Raw genomic sequence first — 15,169 nt, forward strand, 5'->3', positions numbered from 1 at the left:
TCAGTCTTACTTTCTGTACATCCCTCATATGCAGCCTCTTTTCTCCATCCGCCCTGTCCCCTCCCAATCTAGACCCCCATCCTCTCTTACCTGGACCACTGTGATGGCCTCCCTAATCCACTCCCAGCCCCTGAGACCTGTTCTCCACATCAGACCCAGAGCAGTTACATGTGTGTGCAAATCTGGGCATATCCCTCCCCTACCCACACTCCTTCCAAGGGACACCAGGGGACTCCAATGGAAGCCACAGACTGAAGAACACATTTCCAAAATGTGTATCTAATAAATGACTCGTGTCCAGAATATGTAAAGGACTCTCTTAAAAATAAGCCTAAAAACCCAATTAAAAACAATCCAAAGATTTGACTGGATGTGTGCAGGAGAGGGTTAACCCAGCAGGCCTGATGCTGCTCAATAGAAGTCTGGCCCTTGGCTGGCATCTGAGAAATTGGCTTTTGGACTATTGCCTACGTGTCTAACTGATAAGGCTGTTTTGTCTGCCTGGGGCACTGAATCTGGGTATACCAGCTTGCCTAGACTGTTTGTACAAGCAATGTGATTTGTAGTGAACATCTGCCTTCGTTCTAGGAGTTTGGAATGTTGGTAATCACAGCAGGTCGTGCAGGCAGAATGCTACATCACCAGCCCGCGATAAAAACCCTGGCTTCTGAGTCTCAGGCAGGCTCCCCTGGACAGAAACAATGCACAGTGTTTGCGGCATTTCACCGCTGGAGGAAGAGGCGTGTTCTGTGTGTGTTCTCTCTCGGAGGGAGAACTTGGGAAGCCTTCACCTGGGCTCCTCCAGACTCCACCCCATGTGTCTTTTCCCCTGGCCAGCCCTGCCGTGTGTCCCCTCACTGCAATGACTCATTGCCAAGACAGGTAACTGCCTCTGAGTCCTATGAATCCTTCAAGCAAGTCACCAAACATGGAATCCTGGAAACAAAACACTTCGCCAAAGGCGACACAGGAATGACAAATAAGTGCAGAAGAGATGCTCAGCCTGTTAGTCTTTAGAGAACCACAGTGAGCTACCATTCCCCACCCACCAGAATGGTTAGCATCAATCCAGCAACCCCACTCCTAGGTATCCGCCCAAGACAGAGGAAATCATTTATCTATGCAGACTTGAATGTGAATGTTTGTAGCAGCATTATTCACTAAAGCTAAAACCTGGGGAAGTTCAAAGGTCCATCAACTGGTAAATGGATAAAGAAGTGTGTTTTGTCCCTACAATGGAATATGATTCAGCAATTGAAAGGAAGAGCTAGTGATGGATACCTGCAACAAAGTGGATAAATCTCAAAGACGTGCCAAGTGGAAGGAGTCGGGCATATAGGACGACATATTATATGATTCCATTAGTATGAAATTTCTAGAAAAGGCAAAACTATAGAGGCAGAAAGCAGACCAATGGTTGCCTGAGGGTAGGAGTGGGGATTGGCCGCAAGTGGGCACAAGGGAACTTTTGGAGCTGTTAGGAGTGTTCTAAAACGAGATTGTGGTGATGGTTGCTCCTTTATATAAATTTACTAAAGCTCATCAAGCTACACACATAAAACAGATAGATTTTGTGGTATTTAAATTACACCTCAATAAAAGTGTCTTAAAAAAAAAGAATCCTCCTGAGCTTCCTTTACATGCTTTCGGAGTGAAGACCCAGCTTCTCCTGGGGTTGGCCTGCTCCCCACCCCGCCACTGTCCTTGCCCCCCACCCCAGGCCCGCAGCCCTTTCACTCTCTGCTCCAGCCCAGGGCATTTTTCAGTGTCTCACACTCTCCCTTCCCGGGCCCATCAGCGCTTCTTCATATACCCTTCCCTCTGCCCACAAGCTGTCTCCTCTTCTTTGGGCTAATTCCCATTTCTTCTTCAGTTCTCAGCCTCAAGTCGCTTCTTCCAGGAAGCCCTCTCTGAGTCCTGATTAAGTTAGACTTGCCCACAGTACTCCCAGCTCCCTGCTCTCTTTTGTGAGAGAATTTCATCACTCGTGAAATGACTGATTCGATGGTGACACCAAGTTCCCTGAAAGCAAGAATTTGTCTCGATCACTGTTCTTTTTCCCCAGCACAACTCCTGGATCATAGTAGGGGCTCAATAAATACTTCATAAAATAATATCCAAATAAGAATCTTATGAGCTCTGAGAAGCCCGGGATAAACACACCTGTTTGACTTTATATAAATCAGTGTTTTTGAAGCATGTTTGCACTTGGAATCCTTTTTATACACACACGCTTGAGGAACACAGCCTCTGCATGAGGCTGTGTATCTGTTTGAGGAACACAGATCTCAAAGGAGCAGTTTACAAAGTTCTTATCTAAAGTTTTCTACCAGTTTTTTGCTGCAATAGACTCCCTTATACATAAGCCCTTTAAGCTAGTGCGTTTGTGGGATAGATTCCAGGAGTGGTACTGCTGGGTCAAACGGTATGTGTACTTTTTATTCTAATCAGTGTTACCAGATTGATTTTTTTTCAAGTAAATTGAATTTTTTTAAAAAACAGAATCTCATAGAGCGGCTGAAGATTTCATCTCCTTATTCCTTTGCGGGGAGTCACCTTCATTACCTCTCATACAAGCCACTGCAATATCCGTCTCTATTCCAACAGACAATCTGTGTGGAAGAGTTTCAGGGACTCGCTCGCCTTAGAGAGACATAGCAGTTTGCAGGCAAACCTTGTTCCTAGTGTTTGCTGGGTGCCTCAGTCGAGGATTCTTTTTTCTTTTTGGTACACAGGAACTCCTCAAACTCACCCAAATAACAGAGGTGGGAGCACAGCTGTCATAAGGATGTCAGGAATGGAAGGACCCAAGGATAGAACATGTATATGGGGTTCTGGAGAGAAGGAAGAAATTGGCGTTCCCTCCCCCACTCCCTTCCCCTCTCTCCCTCCTCCTCCTCTCACTCTCTCTGTCTCTCCCTCCTTCTCTGCCCCGTCCCCAGACTATCTCTGCTCTGCAGCCCCTGGTCATCATCCAGCAGCTGGCACACCTGTGCCCACGTGACCCTCCACCTTAACCCCTGTCTCAGTGTCACAATTCTAGAGTCTCCAGGAGATTCACTGGCCCTGGATGGACTTGTCCACCTGGTCCATGTGGCAGTGACGTCTCTGCAAGGGGGGAGGGTGGGCAGGAAAGAAGTGACGGACACTTCCCACACTCGGGTAAGCGCCCACAAAATCGTACAGTAACCCAGCCATCTGTGTACGCTCCTGTTCCATTGCGGGTGGTGCTATAGGAAAGGATGCTGGTGGAAGATGCACGTTCCTGGAGGGAGAAAGGGAAGGGAGCGTAGAATGACAGCCAGGTGTCAATCTCTCCTCCCTCCACTGTGGGCAGACAAACCGGGGCCCAGGGCGGGTAGGGCAGAAACTAGAGGGAGTCCCCCAGGGCCCACAGGCCTGTGCTTGAGTAGCCGTGGGTCTGGGAGAGCCTGGCCTCCCGGGGGGGGGGCAGAGTACATGGGCTGCAGCTGGACTAGTGAGCCGGTCCCCTCAGCCGGATCCTGCAGAGGATGCAGCATCAAGCATAGAACATGAAGTGTCAAGCCAGGGGCGGGTCCCAGTCCTCGGCAGCAGCCCAGAGCCTTGTCCGGACCTCACAACCTCACTGGGTGTCCTAACTTGGCCAAAATTCAACTGGCTTCTTGGCAGGACAGCAAGTTCATACACGGATGTATGTGAGGTGAGTGTGGATTTCCCGGGCTTCTCAAGATGTGATGTCATCCAGAGACCTGTCTTTCCCAATTTCTGCCCTGACCTCCCTCTCTCTCCTCTGGGAAGAGCCTCTCCTTGGTGATCCTAGAGCCCCTGCTTCTCCCCGTCCTGGCCCCAGCCACCCTGGGTGCCCCTGTTTCCGTGGCTGTCTCCCTGACCTGACTGCACCCAGAGAGTGTTACTGAGTCCAAGCTCGTACCGCTTGCCACATGACGGGCCAGTAAATTGAGAGATATGAGTCTTTGGGGAAAGGAACAGAGACTTAATTCAGAAAGCCAGCAGACCAAGAAGATGGTGGACTAGTGTCCCAAAGCACCATCTTCCCTGAGTTAGCGTTCAGGCTTCTTTTATACTAAAAGAGGAGGAGGTAAAGTCCTGGTTTGGGGATGTATTAATTTCTTCCTTCCTGCAGCCAGGTGGGCCTGGTCAGGAGGTTTTCTGTGAGCTAAACAAAGGTGTTTTAGCTTAATGCTCATTACCTGGGAGGCAGGGTTCCCAGAGATGGACCATTATGTATAATTTAAGCTCACAGGCAACATCCCTCTAGTGACAAACTTGTAGCAAAAGCAATAGAATACAAAGGTTAAAGTAAAAGAAACATCCAACATGGCGTCAGATTTGTTCTTCCCTATTACAAAAGGAAGGGGCTCAATGTCTCACAGTGCCCGGACCAAGTGCCCCACGAGGTGAACATCCAGATGGTCTGGTGAAGGCCTAGCACCCACTCTCCTTCCTAACAGCACCCTGAGTTCCTTTTAAGGACTTCTCTTCCTCACTGGGTTGAGTCTGGCAGGGCACACCCAGATGCTCCTTCCCCGGAATTTAAATCTAGAACACATCGACCACTAAAAATGGCTGGAGTCGGTCTGTCCTGGTGGCCATGTCCTGACAGTTCCCCATAGAGGGTCCCATTTGTTTTTCCTCTTTCCCTCCCCAAATTTGTGTGCCTTTGGTAATCCTTCTAGTAAATTTCCTCATTTCTTTAATTCTCCAGAATTTGTTTCTGTTGCGTGTAACTACGCGGGGAGTGGGGGAGAGGAAGAATAGGAAGGAAGGAAGAAGGAAGGGAGGGAGGAAAGCTAACTCAAACATGCGGTGAGTGAGCGACTGAGGCCAGACCGCAGTCCAGCTGGAAAGCCTGCCATCAGCAGGGCAGCTGTGGACGGGGTGATGGTGGCCGTGATGAGCAGTATTGTCTTCCTGGAACAGCCAGGCCAAGCCCATACATTCACATCTATATTAATGCTGGACCAGCCATGGAGATGGTTTCAGACAATTCTCTTAGCGCTCACAAATGCCGTGAGGCTCCGGGTGTCCTCCCGTCATGGTACTGACAGACACCTACCAAGCTCCTGCTAGTAGAGGCAGGAAAGCCCAGGCCTCCACCCTCTGGTCGCTCCCAGCCTCATGGGAGAACCCCACATCCAGTGTACACCCGGCATCCTCTAGTGCTGAGTCAGGGTGCAGGGAAGGGGCCAGGACAACCGAGCAGTAAAGATGCCAGGAGTCAGGCCTTCAAAATGCCGGGGGCATAAGCATCATCTGGAGAGCCTGGTAAAAGGGCCCTTTTCTGGGCTCACCCAGACTGTGATTCAGTGAGCTGGAGTGGGCCCAGAGATCCAAGTTTTAACAAAACCCCAGGAGCCTGAGGCGAGCGGACTCTCTCTGGAAGACGCTAAGAGTCGGGAGAAGGAAGAAGAACTTCAGAGGGGTGTGTCCTGTTCAGAAAGCAGCTTGGCCGATCCTCTGAGGAGCTTTGAGAAGATGGAGTGCGTCTGTCCCTCACCGCCTCCCACGGCGACTCCTCAACTATCTTTGCGTTGAGCCGCTGTGTCACTCTGGTGTCAAAAACATTCAACGTCCTCCTTCACCTCATGGGAAAAGCCTAACTTCTCAGTCAGCATTGAGCCTCCAAGTCTGGTCACTCTTTTTTTTTTTCTTTGCGGTACGCAGGCCTCTCACTGTTGTGGCCTCTCCCGTTGCGGAGCACAGGCTCCGGATGCGCAGGCTCAGCGGCCATGGCTCACGAGCCCAGCCGCTCCGCGGCACGTGGGATCCTCCCGGACCGGGGCACGAACCCGTGTCCCCTGCATCGGCAGGCGGACTCTCAACCACTGCGCCACCAGCGAAGCCCTGGTCACTCTCCTTTGCTCCTGCCTGTTCTCTGAATGGTCATCCAGGAGCCCTCTCCTCTGGACAGCTTGAGATCATGTCTGTAACCAACCATGGTTTCCCGCTTCCCACTGTTTGTGTGAGCCATTTCTCTAAGCTGGGACACCCTTCCTGCTTCTCCAAGCCTCTCTCAACACCACTCATTCCTTGGGACCCTCCCAGGCTCCACCTTCCAGAAAGCCCTCCCTCCCCACTCCGGTCCCCGGGGACCTCCCCTCCTCCAAACCCATGTTGGGACCGCTTTGTATCAGGTGACTGAGGCTGACAAAGGGTTTCCCGTCCCTCTGAGTCAGGGGAAGGTCAGAGGGTCAATGAGGTGAACTCCATTGAAACTGCCTGACCTGGAAAGACTGGAATGGACTGGGACACTGCTGTGCATGCATGAGTGGGTACATGGGTGAGTGGGTAGGTGCTGGACGCATTCTGGGTGCTAGAGGGTGGATAAGCGGAGGTTGTTTGGATGGACGGTGGATCTGGGGATGGTGGACAGAGGCTTTCACATCCTGCTCTCATCCCTAGAGCCCGGGGGCGTGGTCACAAAGGAACAAGACAATTGTGCTCGCCTTTGTGCAGCCCTTGCAGTCTCCTGGCGGGCAAATGAGTCACCTCCCTGCCTACTGCGCTCCACCAGATGTTCGGTTCCTTCTGGGCTGCCTGGCTTGCACAGGACATGGTCACAAAGGAACAAGACAATTGTGCTCGCCTTTGTGCAGCCCTTGCAGTCTCCTGGCGGGCAAATGAGTCACCTCCCTGCCTACTGCGCTCCACCAGATGTTCGGTTCCTTCTGGGCTGCCTGGCTTGCACAGGACATGGTCACAAAGGAACAAGACAATTGTGCTCGCCTTTGTGCAGCCCTTGCAGTCTCCTGGCGGGCAAATGAGTCACCTCCCTGCCTACTGCGCTCCACCAGATGTTCGGTTCCTTCTGGGCTGCCTGGCTTGCACAGGACATGGTCACAAAGGAACAAGACAATTGTGCTCGCCTTTGTGCAGCCCTTGCAGTCTCCTGGCGGGCAAATGAGTCACCTCCCTGCCTACTGCGCTCCACCAGATGTTCTGTTCCTTCTGGGCTGCCTGGCTTGCACAGGACATGGTCACAAAGGAACAAGACAATTGTGCTCGCCTTTGTGCAGCCCTTGCAATCTCCTGGCGGGCAAATGAGTCACCTCCCTGCCTACTGCGCTCCACCAGATGTTCGGTTCCTTCTGGGCTGCCTGGCTTGCACAGGACATGGTCACAAAGGAACAAGACAATTGTGCTCGCCTTTGTGCAGCCCTTGCAATCTCCTGGCGGGCAAATGAGTCACCTCCCTGCCTACTGCGCTCCACCACATGTTCTGTTCCTTCTGGGCTGCCTGGCTTGCACAGGACATGGTCACAAAGGAACAAGACAATTGTGCTCGCCTTTGTGCAGCCCTTGCAGTCTCCTGGCGGGCAAATGAGTCACCTCCCTGCCTACTGCGCTCCACCAGATGTTCTGTTCCTTCTGGGCTGCCTGGCTTGCACAGGACATGGTCACAAAGGAACAAGACAATTGTGCTCGCCTTTGTGCAGCCCTTGCAATCTCCTGGCGGGCAAATGAGTCACCTCCCTGCCTACTGCGCTCCACCAGATGTTCTGTTCCTTCTGGGCTGGCCAGCTTGCACAGAGGCTTACGCCCAAGGCCTGTTACCATGACTGCGTGTCTCTCCCTTCCCTCGTGGTGACACTCCTGTACTTAAACTTTTCAGTGGCCGCCCTTTTCCCTCGGGACAGAGGCCAGGTACCTTGCTGCAGCATCTAAGGGTCCCCATGGCCTGGCTCCACTTGTCCCTCCAACACTTTCTTCCACTGTGTCACACCGTGCCATCCCTCCTGTCCCCCCAGAACTCCCCCTTAGCCATGCTGCAGCCACATGTGACCCCCCACTTTCCCTGAAGACACCAGGCTTTCCTACACCTCTCTGATGTTGCATGTGCTGTTCCCTCTTGGGAATACCCTCTCCCCGCTCAGCCAGGCAAACGCCTACTTGTCCTCCAAGACTTCATCCCTGTGCTCAACCGCCATCTTGTCCTTGAAGCACCTTGTACAAGCCTCCACTAGTTACATTTCTCTCTTCCACTAGACTTAACTTGCTTGGGGTCGTGTCTCGCTCATGGCCGTGTCCTCAGCATCCAGCCCAGTTCTAGGCACCTAGTAAGTGTTTGCTGAAAGCATCCATCCCTTGCAGCTTTGACACGTCCCCCCTGTTCTCTCGGTGTGTGTCCACTGTGTGCCCAGCTCCTGACCTGGTGCTGGGAGACACAGTCACTGGCCATAAAGCGTTGACAGTCTCGTTGAGGAAGCAGAAGCAGGCGTGTGCATACATGATTCCCCGGAAATCAAAGCTCTGTCTGCTTGAGGCAGTGAGCAACAGGAACGTGTTGGGAGAGCTCAGGCGCTCAGAACTCAGGGAAGAGATCACAGTGACACTGAAACATGAGGACTTTGATGGATGAGGAGGAGAAGAAGGCTCTTGGGGCCAGGGACCTGCAGGAGTGAGGCTGGGCTGTGAGGACACAGAAGACAAAGCCACCAGCCCAAGAGGGTGGCTCAAGGGAAAGAAGCGTATAGGGCTGGGAACAGATGCTGAGATCAGACAGTGAAGGGCCTCAGATGACAAGGACGAGAAGGACACTAGAATTTATTGAGGATGTGTGGGCCAGGCGCCTCAAAACTACCCTATGAGATGATGGCTCAGAGACGTTAAGCAACTTACCCAAGATCACACAGCTAGGAAATGGTAAGCCTGGGGTTCAAAACCAGTCTGACTCTAAGGCCCAGCTCTTCATTCCACTGGACTCTAATCCAGAGGCAGAGGGCAGGATGCAGCAGGAAGGGAAGTCACAGATGAGAAGAGTCTTTACAAAGATTACGATAACGCTATTTGAACTGTGTTCTCTGTCCCTGTATCAATGAGCTCCTGGCCTATTTCTTCCCTTGTTGGAAACACAAACTCTCTCCATGAACCACCTAAACAGTGTGTTTACCTCCACTGCTTCTAAGGAGACAGGACAGAGACCGAGGCCTTGAGACTAGCCCTGGACCGAACAGGTGACCTTGGCCCGTCCTACCCTAGCGAGCCTCCCCCCCGAGGCCTCCCCTTGTCCCGGTCAGCACAGCCAGCTCTGTGTTCCATCTCAGGGAGATCCTCAGAGGACAGGTCACGTGCTGCCCAGAAATCAATGTGTGTCTAACCAGCTGCTTCCCTTTCATCTCTTCATTGTATAATTCTGCCCCCAGAACGCAAAAACATTGGTCTGGCAAGATTTGTTCCTTTTAAATCTGGCTGGAGCCTCACTAAGGCCATTAATCTTTAACTCTTTATAGATTTTTCCACTTAGAATATATGCCCTGTGCTTACATTTCACGTGGGGATTCAAGTTCTGCTTCCATACTGATGACGATTTGGGAGACTTATGTTCTCTCTGGGGTTTTCTTCTGTGGGCTTATTCATCAGAGCCAGGACACCAAGATCTCCATACATCTTTGCCTCATTCAGGAGATAATCGGCAAGGTCAGGAGACCTTGGGCTTGAGGTCACACAAAGCCAGACACAAATCCAGTCCCCAGCACTGCCACTCCACCCGTGGGACCTTGAGCAATTCGCAAGCCTCTCTATGGCTCATTGTCTTCTGAAAATGAAGACCCAAGGCAGTCATATCTCACCCGAGGTTGTATAATCAGCACAAAACCCATACACAGTCATAACAATTACTTTTGAAAAGTTCTTGGCTCTGCAAGGACTCCCGTCTCCTCAGCCCCATTCCTCACCTTTGTCCAGCCTCCCCTTTTCTTCTAAGTGTAGCTGCCTGCTCTTTCTCTGTCCGCTAAGTCAACGTTTAGGGGCCACCTCTAATCCTCCCTTCCACCCAGCACCTCTGACTAGCCCTATAAGAAGGCCTGGGGTAAAGTACACAAAACCACAATCCTCCATAAAAGGCAGGGAGGTGGGTAAAGTTGTGAATATGTATGATGCATTTTTTTTTCAAATTCATTACTGGCCAAAAATATATTTTAAGAGTATCATTACGTGTGTATATATATGTATAACTGAATCACTTTGCTGTACAGCAGAAATTAACACAACATTGTAAATCTTCAATAAAAAAAAAGAGCATCATCAAAGTGAAAACACAAAATTTATAAATCTTTTGTTAAATCTCAAACCCTCAAGGCCAAGCACACCAAGTACTAGAGAAAGGCTGCTCAAGAGAAGCGATTAAAAAAAAAAAAAATTGGCCACCTCTACCCAGCCACTGGCCCAATGGACCAACTGAAACCACAGCAAACACCACGTGGGTCAAGAATCTGCCTACACCTATTTTCTATCTAATAGTTGGCAAGGGCTGCTCTTAGTTGCCTAGCTTCTCAGATAAGCTATGCCACGTCCCACTTTAGTCCTTTTGTGGGCATGTCCTGGGGAGGTAGGCTGACTGGCCACCAGTAGGCAGACAAATTATGTGGACCCTTTTCCCACCTTTTAGTGACCCTGGTATGACCCAACTGCTAATGGCATCTCACTTAAAAATTCCTCTGCTTTGCTTTTGACCAAAAACCCTTCCCGCACCATTGTCATGACATGGCAAGGCATGGAATCGTGACATCTCCCATCTTTCCATCCACTGTATAATTTCAACCATTTCATTGGGTGAAATGGCCACTTAAAGACCGAAATTAGACTGGAAGTCAAAGACTGACCTCTGATTTCCTACCAGCTATGCCCCTACACAAGATGTCTCAGCTGAACCAGTGCCCTGGGGAACCTTCCTGTCAGACATCTGTAACTCCACCCAAATCCTCCTGGTCCTGTCATCTGGGTTGGTGAGTCTCCATCCCACTCTAGGGCTGTCAGGTCAGGAGACATCCAGCACAGTTGCCTCCCTGGCACAGCTTTGGAACTCATGTGGTGGGGGGCTTACACCCACTGCCGCTGAAAAAATGTTGCCTGCCATATCCGTAAGCAAAGGATGCTGCAGCCATCAAACCATCACATTACAGCCGCCCCTACGGTGAGCCCCGAGGGCACTCAGCATGGACACAGAATGCCGGCCATCTAGCAGTCAGTTGCTGCAGCTGCTCCTGACAGTACAGCCTGAGGAGACTCAGTATGAGAAACACAGGATACTGGCCCCAGATAGCTGCAGTGCCTATCAAAGGAATGATTTTAGCAAGCCCAGACCCTTGCATCTTCCCATATGTAGAAAAGCACTAAATTCATGAACTTGAGATTTCTGGTTTTCTTTAATTAACAGTAATCTTTTGATGTTCCAACTCCCTGGTCTTTGTTGCAAAAACCCCTGTGTATCCCAGCTCCTCCCTGCCCTCTTTGGAGCAGTCCCTTAGAGCCATCTGAGAGGCTGTGTCCCAGGCTTAAGTCCTCAGTTTTGTCCGCCGAATAAAACATAATTCTCAATTGTGCATTTTTTTCAGTCGACAGAGCTTATGGGTAATTCCCCTACCTACTTGACATCTACGCCTGCCCCACAGAAATCACAGGATTCCACAGGACCCAGGCTTCATTTTCCAGGAGGCAATTGCAGATATATGTCTGTGCGGCCACAGGATTGGAAAGTTGGGGCCCAGGTATTTTGCAGGATGTTAGGCTGGGGAGGTGGACTGGAGTAGATAAAGTAAAGGGTGCTCTGGTCTTCCCACAGCTACCACTACCAAAAATGTCTCTTCATTGAGTGTCCTGGATCTGCCTTCTGCCTTCTTTCACATCCTACTTCTCATCCCTAGAGCCCGGGGGCGTGGTCACAAAGGAACAAGACAATTGTGCTTGCGTTGTGCAGCCCTTGCAGTCTCCTGGCGGGCAAATGAGTCACCTCCCTGCCTACTGCGCTCCACCAGATGTTCTGTTCCTTCTGGGCTGCCTGGCTTGCACAGGACATGGTCACAAAGGAACAAGACAATTGTGCTCACCTTTGTGCAGCCCTTGCAGTCTCCTGGCGGGCAAATGAGTCACCTCCCTGTCTACCGTGCTCCACCAGATGTTCTGTTCCTTCTGGGCTGGCCGGCTTGCACAGAGGCTCATGCCCAAGGCCTGTTACCATGACTGCGTAATGTACGAAACTTGTTTGGATCCTGATTCAAACTAACAAACGGAAACAAAAAAGTATACGTAAGCTCTTTCTGGATATTTGATGATATTAAGGAATTAATATTATTGGTTTTTAGTTGTGATAATGGAGTTGTGTTATTTTTGTTAAACGAGTCTTTATCTTTTAGAGATACTTCTTGAAATGTTTCCAGATGAAAGGATGTGATATCTGGTATTTGACTCAAAATAATTTTGGAAAATGAGGCATGGGTGGGGATATAGATGAAACCAGATTGGCCATGGGTTAATGATTGTTGAAGCTGGTGAGGTTGAATCCGTGGGAGGTCAGTGTACAATTAATTATCTCTCTGTTTATGGAGGTTTAAATGTTTCCATAATAAAGTAGTTAAGAAAGCAAAAAACAGTGAGAGGAATGAAAGAGAGAGAGAGAGGGTGGAGGGAGGGAGGGTGAAAGGAAGGAAGGAAGGGAGGGAGGGAGGGAAAGAAAGGAAGAAAGAAAGAACGAAAGAGAAACACATCCCACGCAGGGTTTAATCACAGTCTGTAGAAACAATTGTCATGTGTCAATGAAACGTAGCTAACCCACTCTGCAGAACCATTTTCTATACAGAAATAAATCCCCAGTCCACCTCCCCAAAGTGGGTTTAAGATTCTGGGACTTGAAGACCTGGTGTTTCATTTGCATATTTGCATATTCATAAATGCATCAAAGACAAGCGTCCTGTGTAGACCTTGGTGCCCCTCAGCCCCTGTGGCCTCTTGACAAGCTCTCTCACCCCCGCACATGGTGGACACAGGGAGGCAGCTTTGTTGGGCCACCCTCATACTTTCAGGCGTTATTAGCTTCACAGATGGCACGGCAACAGCTCAGGGACTGGAGGGGCGTTGTTCTCCACAACATAACTCCAGACACATATTTGAACACAGGAAAAGAGAAGAGTTTACCAGTCTCTAAAGTAAGAAGAGCTCTTGAGAAGAGAAACGTGGATGAGGAAGGTTTTCTTTATCAGCATGAGGCAGGAGTATGAGGCCACCTGTCCCCGGCTAGGACGCTTGAGTCTCAGGGAGTTGGAAACCCAGCAAAGAGGGCAGGCACTGGAAGGCATGCTCCTGCCCAGCTTCTTGAGACGAGCATCCTTGGGGGAGGGATGGGGAGCCTCAGGGTCTGTCCCAGGGCTCTCTGCTCCAACCCCACTGTCCTCGGGAAGCTCTGCTGCTCCACCAGCTAGGGACACACAGGGCAAGCTGCTTGACCACTCAGTGATACGGGAATAGGACTGCCCGCCTCACACAGAGCTTGTAAGGATCATGGGAAATCAAGGTATCCTTTCATGGAGATGGTTCCCTGAGCTCTGATTTATCCCCAGGGAGCAGACTGATCAGCTAAAGAATGCAACGGCGCATTTCCTCCCCAGCTCCTCTGAGCAATCCTCTCCCCCAGGCGACCACCCTGGGGGCCCTTGGCTCTCTCCCGTCCTCCCACCACCCAGCCCAGGATTGCTCACAGACCTCACACATACAGCCTCAGGGTGGTTCCCCACTGGCCTGGTTCCCCTCCTTCGTGGTCCGGCTGGCTCTCTGGGACTGGTCATGGACCTCTGGATCTCCACTGCTCTTCTCTAAGGCTAGTGAATGACAAAAGTCTGGTTAGGATGTCCTGGAGTGTTTACAGATCTCTCAGCCATTAACAAGTCTGCCCCTCCCTCAGCACCCCCTTGTTCACCTCTCTCCCTCCTCCCCTGGCCTGTGCGTTCCCCCCCTCCCCTACCTCTCTGATCCCGGCCATCCTCAACATCCAGCTGGAGCCTCACCCCCTCCAGGGAGCCCTCACTGACTGCCAGCCCCTCACGGGTCCCCTCTCTCTTCTTCACACTCTGTCCTCAGATGCTCTCCTTGCTTTACACATCCCAAGAGATATCACCCCAGATGGAAAGGAGCACCCAACAATACTGATTGATGGAGTAAAGCAAGCATGATGGAGTGGGCTGAGGAAGGATAAGGGTGATGATATTTAATGCTCCTGCAACACTTCCACAGAGCACTTTCACTCAACTCACTGGATTGATCTTAAGGCCCCAGAAGCAGGGGGCACAGCCCAGCACCTCTTCTCTCCTTTGCCTTTTCCCTCACTCCTCTGGCTCAAACAGCCGTGTATCTGGAGCAGTACTCTGTGCCAAGCCCTTTGTATCCCTTATCTCCTTTGCTTCTCACCACCTGAAGAGGTAGGTAGCCAGAGCGTCCCCATTTTACAGATGTGGAAACTGAGGCACAGAAGGGATAAGCAACTTAACCACGATCACTCAACCACACAGTGACACAGGCGGCTTCAAACCAAGTGTTCTGCCTCTAAAGCCTGCCCTCACAACCAGCCCCCCAGCTTCAGGTAACAGCACAGCCAGCAGGGGCTACACTTGGGAGAGCCCTCCTGGGAGGAAACCCAGCAGGGCAGGAGTATATTTAGCCACTGGGAGACTAGACAAAGACAGACAGGAACCAGGCAAAAGCAAGCTGATGTGCCATGTGCCCGGCCAGCCAGCTCAGAAGACTGCGGCTGGGTGAGCAGATGACCAGAGTTGCCAGGGGAGGGAGGAGTGGCCAGACCTTGGCTCTTTGGGATGAACAAAGGAGAACCGACTAGAGAGGTGGGGGAGGGGCGGGCCTCTGCCTAGTGCACGAGGGGACCCTCTGGGCATGGCAGAGAGCCAGCACTGACCGGCCCTTGCTGTGCACCTTCAGACTGGGCGGGGCGGGGATAGGCTGCCCCGCTGTCCCACTGAGATGAGCCCGGGCTGGCCAGGGAAGGCTGCAGAGGCAAGGCCTGTGTGAACGGCTGCTGGTGTGAGCGTGAGACGAGATGGAAACAGGCCTGATGAGGGGTGCAGCTGTCCACAGCCGTGGCCCTCAACCAGGGGTGATTTTGCTCCCCCTGGCCCCTGGCTTGAGGCATTTGGCAATGTCTGGAGACATCTTTGTGGGAGGTGCCAACTGATACCTGGCATGTAGAAGCCAGGGATGCTGCTAAACCTCCTACATTACATAGGACAGACCCCTCCCCACCGACAAAATACTATGTGGTCCAAACTGGAGACAGTGCCAAGGTTAAGAAACCCTGGTGTAGAGCAGGGCAGGTGAGAGAGGCTGAAATCCAAGCCACTCCCTGGGATGAAGCTGCCCCTACTCTGATGAAGAGGTATCTTTTCCT

This window comes from Mesoplodon bidens (assembly GCF_964165515.1).
Source record: "Mesoplodon bidens genome assembly, chromosome: 5".
NCBI lineage: Eukaryota > Metazoa > Chordata > Mammalia > Artiodactyla > Ziphiidae > Mesoplodon > Mesoplodon bidens.